Genomic DNA, 12,147 nt, shown 5'->3' with positions numbered 1-12,147 from the left:
GAGAGATGTAAACAGTCCATGCTGATGCCAAGATAGAAAAGGAACTCCAGGCCATGAGCGATCTCTACGCTCCCACCGCGTCCTACCGCTGAGGGGGTCGCAGTTTGTCAAAGGAAAGCAGTTCGAATCTTGGAGGTGGAGTGAATTGGAGGTACCTGAAACACAAAGCAAAACTAAACCAATCCCAAGCTCTGAGAGTCAGCCCTCGAGAGAAACATGACCAAGAATTGGGGCCAGCCGACCACAGCCGAGGCGACGCAAGATGCCCCAGGCGGAATGGTTCTGTGAAGAGATCTTGGGGCGGCCTAGGCACCTTCATTTCCAGGATAGTGACCTGTCTGGGGTTGATCCAGACACCCCCAGCTCGCTCTCCACCCCCCCCCCCCGCCCATCACTCACTCTTCTCCAAGGGTAACCGCTCCTACCTCACCAAGAAAGTTGAATCCGACAAGTACAAACTCCCTCAGCGACCCAAACCAATATCTTCAGGGGCATTTCTTTCTGCCTCCACTTCCCCTCTTGTCCTTAGCCTCCAAGGAGGCAGTGAACCCGCTTGGGCTGACCCTGTGGCCTGTGCCCTCCACCCAGAGCCTTCCAGGGCTTTCTTGGAGGCACCTTCTTGCACACCCTCAATCTCTCCACCAAGAGTTGCCCCCCGCATCCCGTAGGCACACTAAACACCATGCAAAACTTCGAAATAATAAAAATAGGGGTGCCTGGGTGGCTCAGTCGGTTAAGCGTCTGACTTCGGCTCAGGACATGAGCTCACGGTTCGTGAGTTCGAGCCCCGCGTCGGGCTCTGTGCTCACAGCCTGGAGCCTCCTTCGGATTCTCTGTTTCCATCTCTCTCTGCCCCTCCCCTGCTTGCGCTCTCTCAAAAATAAATAAACATGTTAAAATGTTTGTCTCTCTCAAAAATAAACAAACATTTTAAAAAATTGTAAACAATAAAAATAAACTTTACAAGAATCTCCATCCCACTGGGGCAGCAACTCGCCCTGCTCTCCTTTAGCAGCGTCATTTAAAATGGAGCCCAGAGGGATTTGTCCATCTCCTCTCCTCACGTCGGTTCCCAAGCCATCCAGCTTCCAAATCCAACAGGGATCCCTGGGGATTTCATTCCTCATCTTATTTTACTTCTCATGATGATATTATTAACCTCTCTGCCCTTGGCCTTGGTATCATCCGCCTACTGGCCTCTTCCACTGCCCACTCCTTAAATTATCAGTTTCTTCAAGTTTCTGCCCTTGGATGCCTCATGGTGTAGATGCCCTGGGGACTTCTAACCACGCCCATTACTCCTCCTCCCTCCCCCCCACCCCCCCACCCCCCTGCGGGGCTCCGTCCACGCCATCCAGACTAGAAACCCCGGTGCAATGCTCTACTTCTGTTGGACTGCATCTCTCACTTCCCCCATCCTTTAGGAATCAAATCTCCTCTGCCTCTCCACCATCACCGGCAGGTGATTTTTCCCTCTGGGTCCCCGGTGCCACCACCTTAGTTCAGGCTCTTTCCACTTCCACCTGCATCAAGGTTTGCTCACTCCGTTAGGCTCCCATTCAGCTGGGGTAACCGAAAACCCAATGTCAGGAGGACTGAAAGAAGGTGGCGGTGTGTTTCTCTCCGATATTTAAGGTAGCTGTTCGGGTTAGGACGGTGCTCCGTGTATCAGGGACCCAAACCCCTGGGCGCATCTGCTCCGCACGGCTTGCAGCCCGAACGTCGTTCATGGGCACAGTCTACAGTGACCGCTAAAACCTCGGCCGTTATGCCCAAGTTCCAAGCTGCAGGAATCCAGAGAAAGCAGAGACCACCCGTACCTCTTTTAAAAAACAATCCATGGATGCAGCGCACCTCACAAACACCACATCGTATTACCCAGAATTAGTCACATGACTAGACCGACCTGCAAAGGATGCTGGCTGTGCTCTCTATTTTGCACGGCTGTGAGCCAGCCAAAGGTCAGGCGTTCCGTTATTTTCGAAAAAGACAAGAGCAGAAGTTGGGTGTCGACTTACAGTTTCTGCCATAGTCTACTTCCTCAAATATCTACTCGTACCCTTCTTATCAGACAGAACCCACAGGCCAGGCCCACCTCAAGGCCCTGCCCAGTCACTGCATGCCACGCCAAGTCTAGAATTTCTGGTGCCGGGCAGCACTCTCAGTCAAATCCACAGATGCCCCTGCTTGGCCTGATGACCAAGAGAGTAAAGGACAAGCCATTTACCCTCATCACACCCAACACACAGTGATGCATGAGAAGCAGGATGACCACGACTAGGAAGAGAGGAAGAGAAAAGAAACAAAATGAAAGAAAAAAAGGGGGGGAGAATCTCCCCTTCAAGAACAGTGGGGGCCAGAGGAAACACAGTGCTGGTCCACAGCCATGGGTTCCGGCTAAGCAGAATCCCCAGGACTCCCTTTCTCAGGTGGGGTTGCCTGGTTCTGCTCGCTGAAGTGTTTCCTTGCTCTTGCCTTTGCCCTGCGGGGCCCCGGAGGGCTCTTTGTTGTTTATTTTTCCAAGACCACATCGGAGGGAAGCTTTGAAGACTCTACCCTTCCTCGAGACTGCATAGATTAGACGGCCTCAGACTAGAGGTGTGAGAATTACAAAGTGTTTCAAGCCCAGCCCCCGTTTGCTTTGACAATACTGTTCACTCAATCAATGACTCAGCGGGCTTCTGATGGCTTTATCTCATCCAACTCGTTGGGCATTTGAATCATTGCCAAAAATCTTGCTTGGGTAAAGCTTTTTTTTTTTTTTCTTTAATGTTTATTTATTTTTGACAGATTGAGAGAGAGAGAGACAGACAGACAGACCACAAGAGGGAGAGGGGCAGAGAGAGAGGGACAGAATCCGAAGCAGGCTCCAGGCTCTGAGCGGTCAGCACAGAGCCCGACGCGGGGCTGGGACTCAAACTCGTGAACCACGAGATCATGACCTGAGCTGAAGTCGGACGCTCTGTTACTGGTATCCGTGCTCTTCCCATGCCTGCCTTTTCCTCTTTCTCCATTTAGGGGAGACTTTCCTGGGCCGTCTGAAGTAAAATTTTAGGAGATAGGCTGCGGCCATCCTTTGATATTTGCTGATGTGCTGGATCCCATGTCTGGCAGACATCCCTTAATGGAAAGGGCTGGAAAAGGATTTGGGACCACAGTCTTACTTCTGCTAAAGCCATGGCCTTGAACCCACACTTCCAAGGGCTTCCTACCACAGAGGGTGTTGGCTGTTCCAAACACCCAAGGCTCTGATTGCCGCCCTCTCAGTTCATCAAGCTTGCAGGTGGAGGGGACCCCCTTACACCTCTGCCTGCACACGGCGCTCTCCAGCTTGAGTTCAAATCCATGAGACTCTGCTTAGAACAGCACAGCAGCACTCTGAATTAGTCTTACCTTTTCCCCTCGTGCTATAATCTTATGCAGTGGGTGATATCGTTTTTAAGGTAAAAATAAGGCCATTTAAACCAAATGTTTCCATGGCCAAACAGATATTGCCAGATTTCTAGTGTGTAAGATTCTGAGCACCTGCCCCTTCCGACCTGAGAACTTCAACTTGGTTATACTGTATATTATTTCTGTGTCTGCCCGTGCGCAGCACTCCTCTGCGAGGTACTGAGTTCTGTATTAGTTTAAAAATGAGACTCAGGGAGACAGTCTCTCCTTTGCTGTCCCCCCCCCCACCGCCGCTCCCTTAACTAATGAATAATTTTTTTTAAACGAGAGTCAGCTATGACAATGATCCTCAATAACAGTGATTTAAGAACTATAAATGTGTGCTCTCTGTTGTGTGGAAGTCCGGAGGTAGGCGAACCACGTCTTCTTTGTTGGTTCTGCTCTAGGAAGTGCCAGGGGCCTGCGCCACTGACAGCCCTCACCCTGCCATCCCGGGAGTGTGGCCGCCATTATTATCAGGAAGACGGCCACCACCATAGCCACTTTCCAGGCAGCAGATGTAGGAACGGATAAAGACAAAAGAAACAAAGGCACCACTTTGCCTTCTCAGAATATTTCTAGAAGCAGCCACCCAACACTCTCTTCCAACATTATGAGTCACATGCAAGTGAGACTGGAAACTGTAGCTTTTCCTACAGCAGCTGTGACTGCCTCTAATAACTGCACAAGTTTGTAAGAGTGGGGAAAAATGGGCATTCGGTGTCTTGGCTACAGGTCTCTCCCAAGACACAGCTGAGGATTCCCATCAGTTTAGCGATGCACCTTAGGTGACTTGAACTTTCTGAAGCCCTTTTCCAATTCTGCAAAAGACTGTACTCGCTCATTTGACTGTTGTAGGGACTAAGTGAGTTGGCAGTTATAAAATGCCTAACGTAGGGTTTGGCATATACTCGATAAACACCCATCAAAACTAGGTCCCCTAACTAAACTCTGACCTTGAACTTCGAGTTTGTGGCAATGTGTCTGGTACTACTTGAAATCTCTTCAAATTACATTTATTACAGAGGTACATATATTACATCTCTTACATGTAAGGGATTACATGTATATCTGTTTATACACATGTATGGATAATGTGTAATGTACATTATACATATACGTATAATGTACATTATATATACATATATGTAATAATATATATTCATGATATACATTTAATGTACATATTATTTACTATAATTTTTAAAATGTTTTTAAAATGCATTTTTTAACCTGTGTGTGAAAGGTATTTTAGTATTTCACTGTGAGAAGTGGAATTATTCAGGACTATGGATTAATATAGGATATATATTCTTTTAATTCTTTGTAATCTAAAAGCCTGTGCCTGCCTTTGAGAGTATAGCAAAAAAGAGAAAATACAGTGTTCTACTTTGAGTTTCTACTTATGTTATTAGTCAGTGTACTCTATGTAGACCATTTATGTCAATATAATTTTGGATAAACTTTGGATTTTGACTCTCTTTCTCCTTATGGTTCTTTGTTCTCCCTTTCCTCCTCATTTTCTCCTTTCTAGCTTCTCTGTCTCTGTCTCTCTCTCTTTCTCTCTATTCCTTTCTTCCTTTCAAAAATATATCCTTTATATTTGGTGTGCCTGGCTGGGTCAGTCGGTAGAGGATGCGACTCTTGATCTCAGGGTCGTGAGTTCGAGTCCCACATTGGTCGTGGAGCCTACTTTAAGAATATATTTCCTTTATGTTTGCAAAGTATTATGTACTAGGTATGCAAATATATGTTACAAGCCGTTAAGTGGGCCATTTTCCTGATGTCTTGATGTTTTGAATTTTTGGCTGAAGCCATAAAGCTGAGAACATAGGTGATAAGTACTTTTATGTCCAAAAAAAGGCGGGTGTTAGCTATACCCATGCAGGACTAGTTAATGGATCGCAGCTTTAGGTTTGGGGTTGCATCTTCTAAACTTCAGACTTCATCTCTGGCCTGGAACTCATCATCCCCATGTCTGACCACAAGCACCTAGATAAAGTGTGAATCTATTACTTTTCTTTGACCCATCGGAGACCCGAGAGACATCTGTGACCTGGAAATCTGGAGAAACGAGATCTTTCAGAGAGATGCGGCCAGGACCCGCTCCCTGAAGCAAAGCCACTGGCTCTGTACAGTTGCAGGAACACTTAAATGGTAATTCGGACAAAATGCTGGGGGCCGAACATGAGTCAGCCCGGCAGTGCAAAACTCTCGGGGCTTGAAGTCTCTGGAGGGCTCCCACACGTAAGTGGGCTTAACCTCCAAGAATCCCAATCAGTTCTCACAGTGAAGCTCTGAGAAAGATCCCCTCCAGGCTCTGGGGAAGAGGGATCCTTGTGAAAGAAGCCCAGAACCTTCTCTATAATAAGACCTACTCTCGGGGCGCCTGGGTGGCTCAGTCGGTTAAGCGTCCGACTTCAGCTCAGGTCACGATCTCGCGGTCCGTGAGTTCGAGCCCCGCGTGGGTCTCTGGGCTGATGGCTCAGAGCCTGGAGCCTGCTTCAGATTCTGTGTCTCCCTCTCTCTCTGCCCCTCCCCCGTTCATGCTCTGTCTCTCTCTGTCTCAAAAATAAATAAACGTTAAAATAAATAAATAAATAAATAAGACCTACTCTCCTGGAAAAGGACTTTGCCAGAGTCTCATCCCAGCGTGGAGAAGGACATGCCTCCTCACTCCAACCCTACCGTCCCACCTAAAGGGAAAAAAACAGTCAACACGGGCCAGGGCTTCAAGGACGCGGATGGGAATGCTGCGGCCCGGGAAGGAAGGGGGTGGGGGGGGGGCAGGGAAAAGGTGCACCCCTGGACAAACATTTGCGAGAGGTACAACTTGGAGAAACAGGTCCACTGGAAGGCTGAGATCTAATCAGAAGCTTATGGAATTCTACCCTTCTCCCCACTCCGTAGTACACACCAGCAGAGCCCCAGCAAAACAGCAGACTACAGCTGAAAACACGGCAAGGCACAGGCTCTCCCTCTCTCTCTCTGAAAAGAAATACTTAGGGAAACCCAAAGATTCCAGAGGACGGAGAAACAATGGCCCTAGAGGGATTTGAAGCCTTTGGCACTTATGGCCACAGCAAACATTAAACACAGCCCGTTTACTCCCGTTTCTATGACCGAATAAAACATGCTCAGCTTTCAACAAAAATTTACACAGCATGCCAAAAAGCAAGAAAAAACACAGTCTGCAGAGACAAAGTACCATCAGACCCAGACTCAGATATGACAGACATGTTGAAATTACCAGGCAGGGAACTGAAAATAACTGATTCCTACCCGTATGAAGGGCTCTAATGGAAAAAGTAGATAACATGCTTGTTATCCGCCTAACAAGCCTCTTCCCCTTTCTACCACATCTGGTTTATGTAAATAAGGGGACTTGTGGAAAGCCCCTAAGGAGGGGGGGCTGGTTGCCAGGGGAACCAACCTTGACTAGAGGCTGGGAACTTTCAGACCCACTCCCCAACCTTCAGGGAATGAATTGCCAATGGCCGATGATGTTATCAGTTGTGCCTGTGTAATAAAGCCTCCATTAAAACGCAAGAGGACAGGGACTCCTGGGTGGCTCAGTCAGTTAAGCGTCCGACTTCAGCTCAGGTCGTGATCTCACGGTTCGTGAGTTTGAGCTCCGTGTCGGGCTCTGTGCTCATGGCTCAGAGCCTGGAGCCCATTTCAGATTCTGTGTCTCCCTCTCTCTCTGTCCCTCTCCCACTCACACTCTCTCTCTCTCTCTCTCTCCTTTAAAAATAAAAAATAAACATAAAACACACACACACACACACACACACACACACACGAGAGGACAGGCCTCAGAGATTTTCCATATTGGTGAATGTCTCCATATGCCTGGAGGATAGTCCACTCCAGGCCCATGGGGACAGAAGCTTCTGCACTTGGGACCCTCCTAGGCTTTATGTACCTCTTCATCTGGCTATTCATCTATATCCTTTATAATATCCTTTATCATAAACTGGTAAACATGAGTACATGTTTTTCTGAGTTCTTTGAGGCATCCTAGCATATTAATTGAAGTGGAAGAAAGGTTCCCGGGAACCTCCAACTTATAGCCAGTGGCTCAGAAGTATAGGTAACAACCTGGACTTGAAATTGCCTTCTAAAGTGGGGGAAGTCTTATGGGACGAAGGCCTGTCAACCTTAAAAGCAAAACAGCCAGTTATTTTACCAGCAGAATAAGTTTATTGAGGAATAGCAGAGAAATTGCAGTGCAGGACACAAAAGCTATGGCAAACCATAGCACAGTTGAAAAATCAAAGGAAAAGAAGGTTACTTTGTAGAGAAGAGAAGGAACTTGGGAGGGGCTGCATGAATGAAATCCATTGGAGGAAAATGAGAGTTCAGGGTAGTGATGGTTTCTCATTGGCTGAGTTGTGGTATTTTCTTATTGGCTGAGCTTGTTGCTAGGTCAGGAGAAATTCTCCCTTCCTCCTTCTGAGGTGGTAAAGTAGGCTTCTTCCTGCTGGTATTGCATTTTTTCCTGCTGGGGTCTGCGAGGGACAAATGATTTGACATGAGAGCTCCCCTTCTGGTCTTCTGACTCCCTTTTAAATGAGGTTTCCTCTATTCAGTTTCACATTTCCCTCTTTTGATCAAGATCTTTCTTTCAAAGCATCGATTGGGAGTCAGGTTTTCCATATTTAGTGGTCTTGCCCCTCTGTAACAGGAAAGACATTTCCTTGTTGTCATGTCCTTTTTTGGAGAGAAAGTACATGGCAGTTGGAAAACATGTAAGGCCACATTTGAGTAACAGAGAATGTTAGGAAGGAGAACTTTCAGGTACTTACCTAAAGTCTGTATCTCACCAAGACTGTAAATGTTAGAGATCATCTCAAAGCACTGAGCTAGCCTCACCCTATTGGGTGTGTCAGTTCTACAAAGGTTTGACAAGTAACAGGTACAAGACCTTAATTATGTAAAGCAATGTAAAAAATACTATGACAAATGCAGCTTGTATAATGGTTCTAGCCAGGAGCCCAAACCCGTAGGTAACTAGGTACATAGGTTAAAAGACCAGGAGTCACCAGATGAAATTTTTCGCAACCAATGGGCTTATTCCCTGATCTTGTGTAATCGAATTTCTACCTCTCCAGAGGCCTTTACCCATGTATTTGCTATTTGACAAATAGCTATAAGGCAGGATTTGCTATTACACAGACACCTTATTATTTAGCAAGTAGGTAATCAAGGGCTATACAGTTATCTAAGACTAGCCTAGCCAGTGTGTCAAGTGATCATAGTTGGGCTGTTATTCCTTTAGCTGTGGAATCAACTAGCTCTCTTAATGTGAGGGAGAGGTTTCTGATTCTCTTTCTTTGGCACTTACTACCATCTAGGGGAAAAAAAAACTCACCGTCATGTATGCTTCCCGGAAGCTCCTGTTTAAAGCAGCTCTGAAGGTTTAATGAGGGAAACCAATTGGAGGTTTCTTATTTATTATGGATGTTGACAGGGACAAACATCCCAATAAGTATTGACCTTCAATTCACCAGCTATCTAAACATTCACATGCCCATGGGTAATACTGTCTACCACAGACAAAAACTGAAGCCAGTTGGAGTGCAAAGAACTCCAGCTAAGGCCTGGTTCTTGATAGACCCTTCAGTTGGAGTTTCCTAATTGACCTTTGCAAGCCAGGGATCAGAGGAATTTGGATGATATTCCGTGAGGTACCATCCCATCCTAAAGGGATCTTTCTGAAAAGCCTTGCAGTGAGAAGTTAGTCCTTTTGCATTTCCTGTGAGTGCAGGGAAACAGATCATGGGAGAAATTGGTTACAGGTAAGGCCAAGGGATCTTTGGCAACATGAACAGATCAGAGCTTCTGCTGACAAATCCAACAGTCAGAAAGGTTCCCCCACACACATACTTAGCAATGGCCTGGGAGATATAGGTAACGGTGCTCTCTTCCCAGGCCAATGCCAGAGGAAAGGACATAAAGAAAAGAATAAAGGGCTTTATGTTTAGTTAAAGTAGAAAGTCCTAATCCATCAAATTTGGAGAAAGCAGACTACCTTGATGTCAGATCACTGTCCTCCTCGTCAATTTGATTTGGAAGCCTCCAGGACTTGCACAGGACTGGATGTCAGGAAAAACCTCCTTCAGATGTCCGATGTGCAGTCAAGGCCCAAGTCCCTGAAGTTTGGCTGCCATCCTGGTAATGGGAAAGACTTCTTATAGTCCCTTCCAAGGAGATTTAGGAGCAGTCTTCATTCTTTAGTGATTCCAAATCAGATGAGTGGGACAAAATTGGAAGTGTTAGGTTGAAGAGTTGTAGCCAGATATTTGAGGAAACCAGGAGAATTCGGGATTTCTAGTTTACAGGTGTATAGCCAAACCTCAAAGACAATTAACAGGGCTAGAATCTAACGTAGACAAAGGTGCAAACATATTTTTTCTCTCTACATGCCCCATCTCTCTACAAGTATCCCCATTTTTTTTTTTTTTTTTTTTTTACTAAAGATAAAACTAATTCGTTTGCATTAAACTTGGCCTGGTTACTCACACACATGTAGCAAAATATTGATTGACCTTGTAAGTTCTTTTTAAGACCGATTTGCTGGAACTTTTCACAAGGTGTCTCAGACTGAACTATCATCGCCTCTGAGGCCAGGAAGCCAAGTCAAGGACTGGCCGTCAGATTTATCTGAAATACCGTTTCAGTCAAAGTCTTGGTAATCTAGCCAGTGCCCTCAGTTGTGTCCTGTTACAAGAAGAAGAGATTTTTAATAAACGTATGCAAATAACTATCATGTCATGAAAAGAACACTCGAGAGTTTCCAAACTCTAAAGGGATCAGGTAGGCAGAAAAAAAATAAACGTGTTCATCTTTGTTTACAAAGGTATACTACTCGTTCAACTTGAATCTAGTATGTACAATAGAAATTCTTACCTAGTTTGGTTTTATGCTCTTCGAGGTATCACAAACCTATATTTGTCAAAAGTCCTCTCCATGAATCTCCTTGAAGCTCAGGTACTTTTGTGGGAACATTTTTGTAACAGCTTCAGAGTAAAACAATAGCGACCCATGAAAAGACTGAAAGATGCTTATTTTCAAACCCCTGAGGAGAGTTCATTATAACGGAATTGACAAGGAAATTTGGTTATTTCTGTGACATGCCACATTTGAAGATAATAATGGGAATTATGACTGATAACATTATACTAAGACATATCAGGTTTCCAAGAATTTCACACAATTTCTGGAACACTTACATACCTACGCAAATAAAACATAAAGAAGGCTTAGTATTACTTCTTTTTTTCATTTTAGGTGGGGGGTGGGGAGGGGCAGGTGGGGAGAGAGAGAATCCCAAGCAGGCTCCACACTCAGTGCAGAGCCCAGCACGGGGCTTGATCTCACGACCCTGGGATCATGACCTAAGCTGAAATCAAGAGTCAGATGTTCAGCCGACTGAGCCACCTAGGCTCCCCCTTAGTATTACTTGTTATTTTACAATGCTTCCTATATAATTTAACACAGCAAATCAGCCTAATTAGTTTAACATCTCCCTTTTTATAAGAAGAGAGAACAAATCTTTTGAGATGTTCCAGAGACTCTCTGGAAAATCTAAACATTAGGTTGACTACAAAAGACCGTATTTCAAATTTGATTTGGGGGGAAGTTTGTCAAAAATATCAAAAGGTTTTGACACACTTGGTCTAATCAGATCTAGGTCATCACGAAATAATACTCAGTTATCCATTTAACCATAGTGACAGCAAAAGACTTCATAGGCAAACATAGAGGATCACAGGGTTCTGAGCGAGATTTAGCTCTTTTAATATTGTGTGTTCTACTAGATTTAAGGAATCAAAGACCTGATACGGACAATAAATACAGGAAACTATTTTGACAAAAAGATCACTTGAAAGTAAGGGAGGGGCGCCTGGGTGGCTCAGTCGGTTAAGCATATGACTTTGGCTCAAGTCATGATCTCACGGTTCGTGAGTTCGAGCCCCGCATCGGGCTCTGTGCCGACAGCTCCGAGCCTGGAGCCTGCTTTGCATTCTGTGTTTCCCTCTCGCTCTGCCCCTCCCCCCCTGGCGCTCTTTCTCTCTCTCTCTTTCTCAAAAATAAATAAACATTAAAATTTTTTTTTCTTAAAAAAAGGTAAGGGAAACCCTTTGTTTATAATTTCTTATGAAAAGGAGATCAACAATTCAAGAAAACTTTCAGTAGATAAAAGAAAATTTAGGTTTGGTTTTGCATAAGTACACTATTGATATCAAAGTTTCCTTTTAGCCTTTTAGCCTTTCAATTCATTTAGCTTGACCATGCATAAAATTTCTTTCTCAAGCTTCCTTTCCACAAGCCTTCTACAAGTTGTTTGCTTGTTTGTTTGTTTGTTTGTTTTTTACATTCAGATTTTGTCCTATGTTCTTCCTCTCTAAACGGTCTTGCTTTCAAACAAAATTACTTTCTTTTCCCTCAATAAAAATGCCTCACTATTCTCCATACTTCCTCTTATAGAAAACACACATCCTGCTTTCCTTGCATGTTTCCCTTATTATTTCCAGTAGTCTTAATTACATTTATTAAAATATATATGTTTTTTGCACCTCACAGGTACATTTATTCACACCAGAAAGGAAACAACACATCTACATATGTATAGCGACGCTCCATGGTCCCATCCAATAGGGCTCGCTGCGATTTGCAGCCAGCCTGATGTCCCATCGGATGTAAAGCTGG

The sequence above is a fragment of the Panthera tigris genome, chromosome F2 (genome assembly GCF_018350195.1).
Source record: "Panthera tigris isolate Pti1 chromosome F2, P.tigris_Pti1_mat1.1, whole genome shotgun sequence".
NCBI lineage: Eukaryota > Metazoa > Chordata > Mammalia > Carnivora > Felidae > Panthera > Panthera tigris.
Note: the sequence above shows the minus strand (reverse complement) of the source record.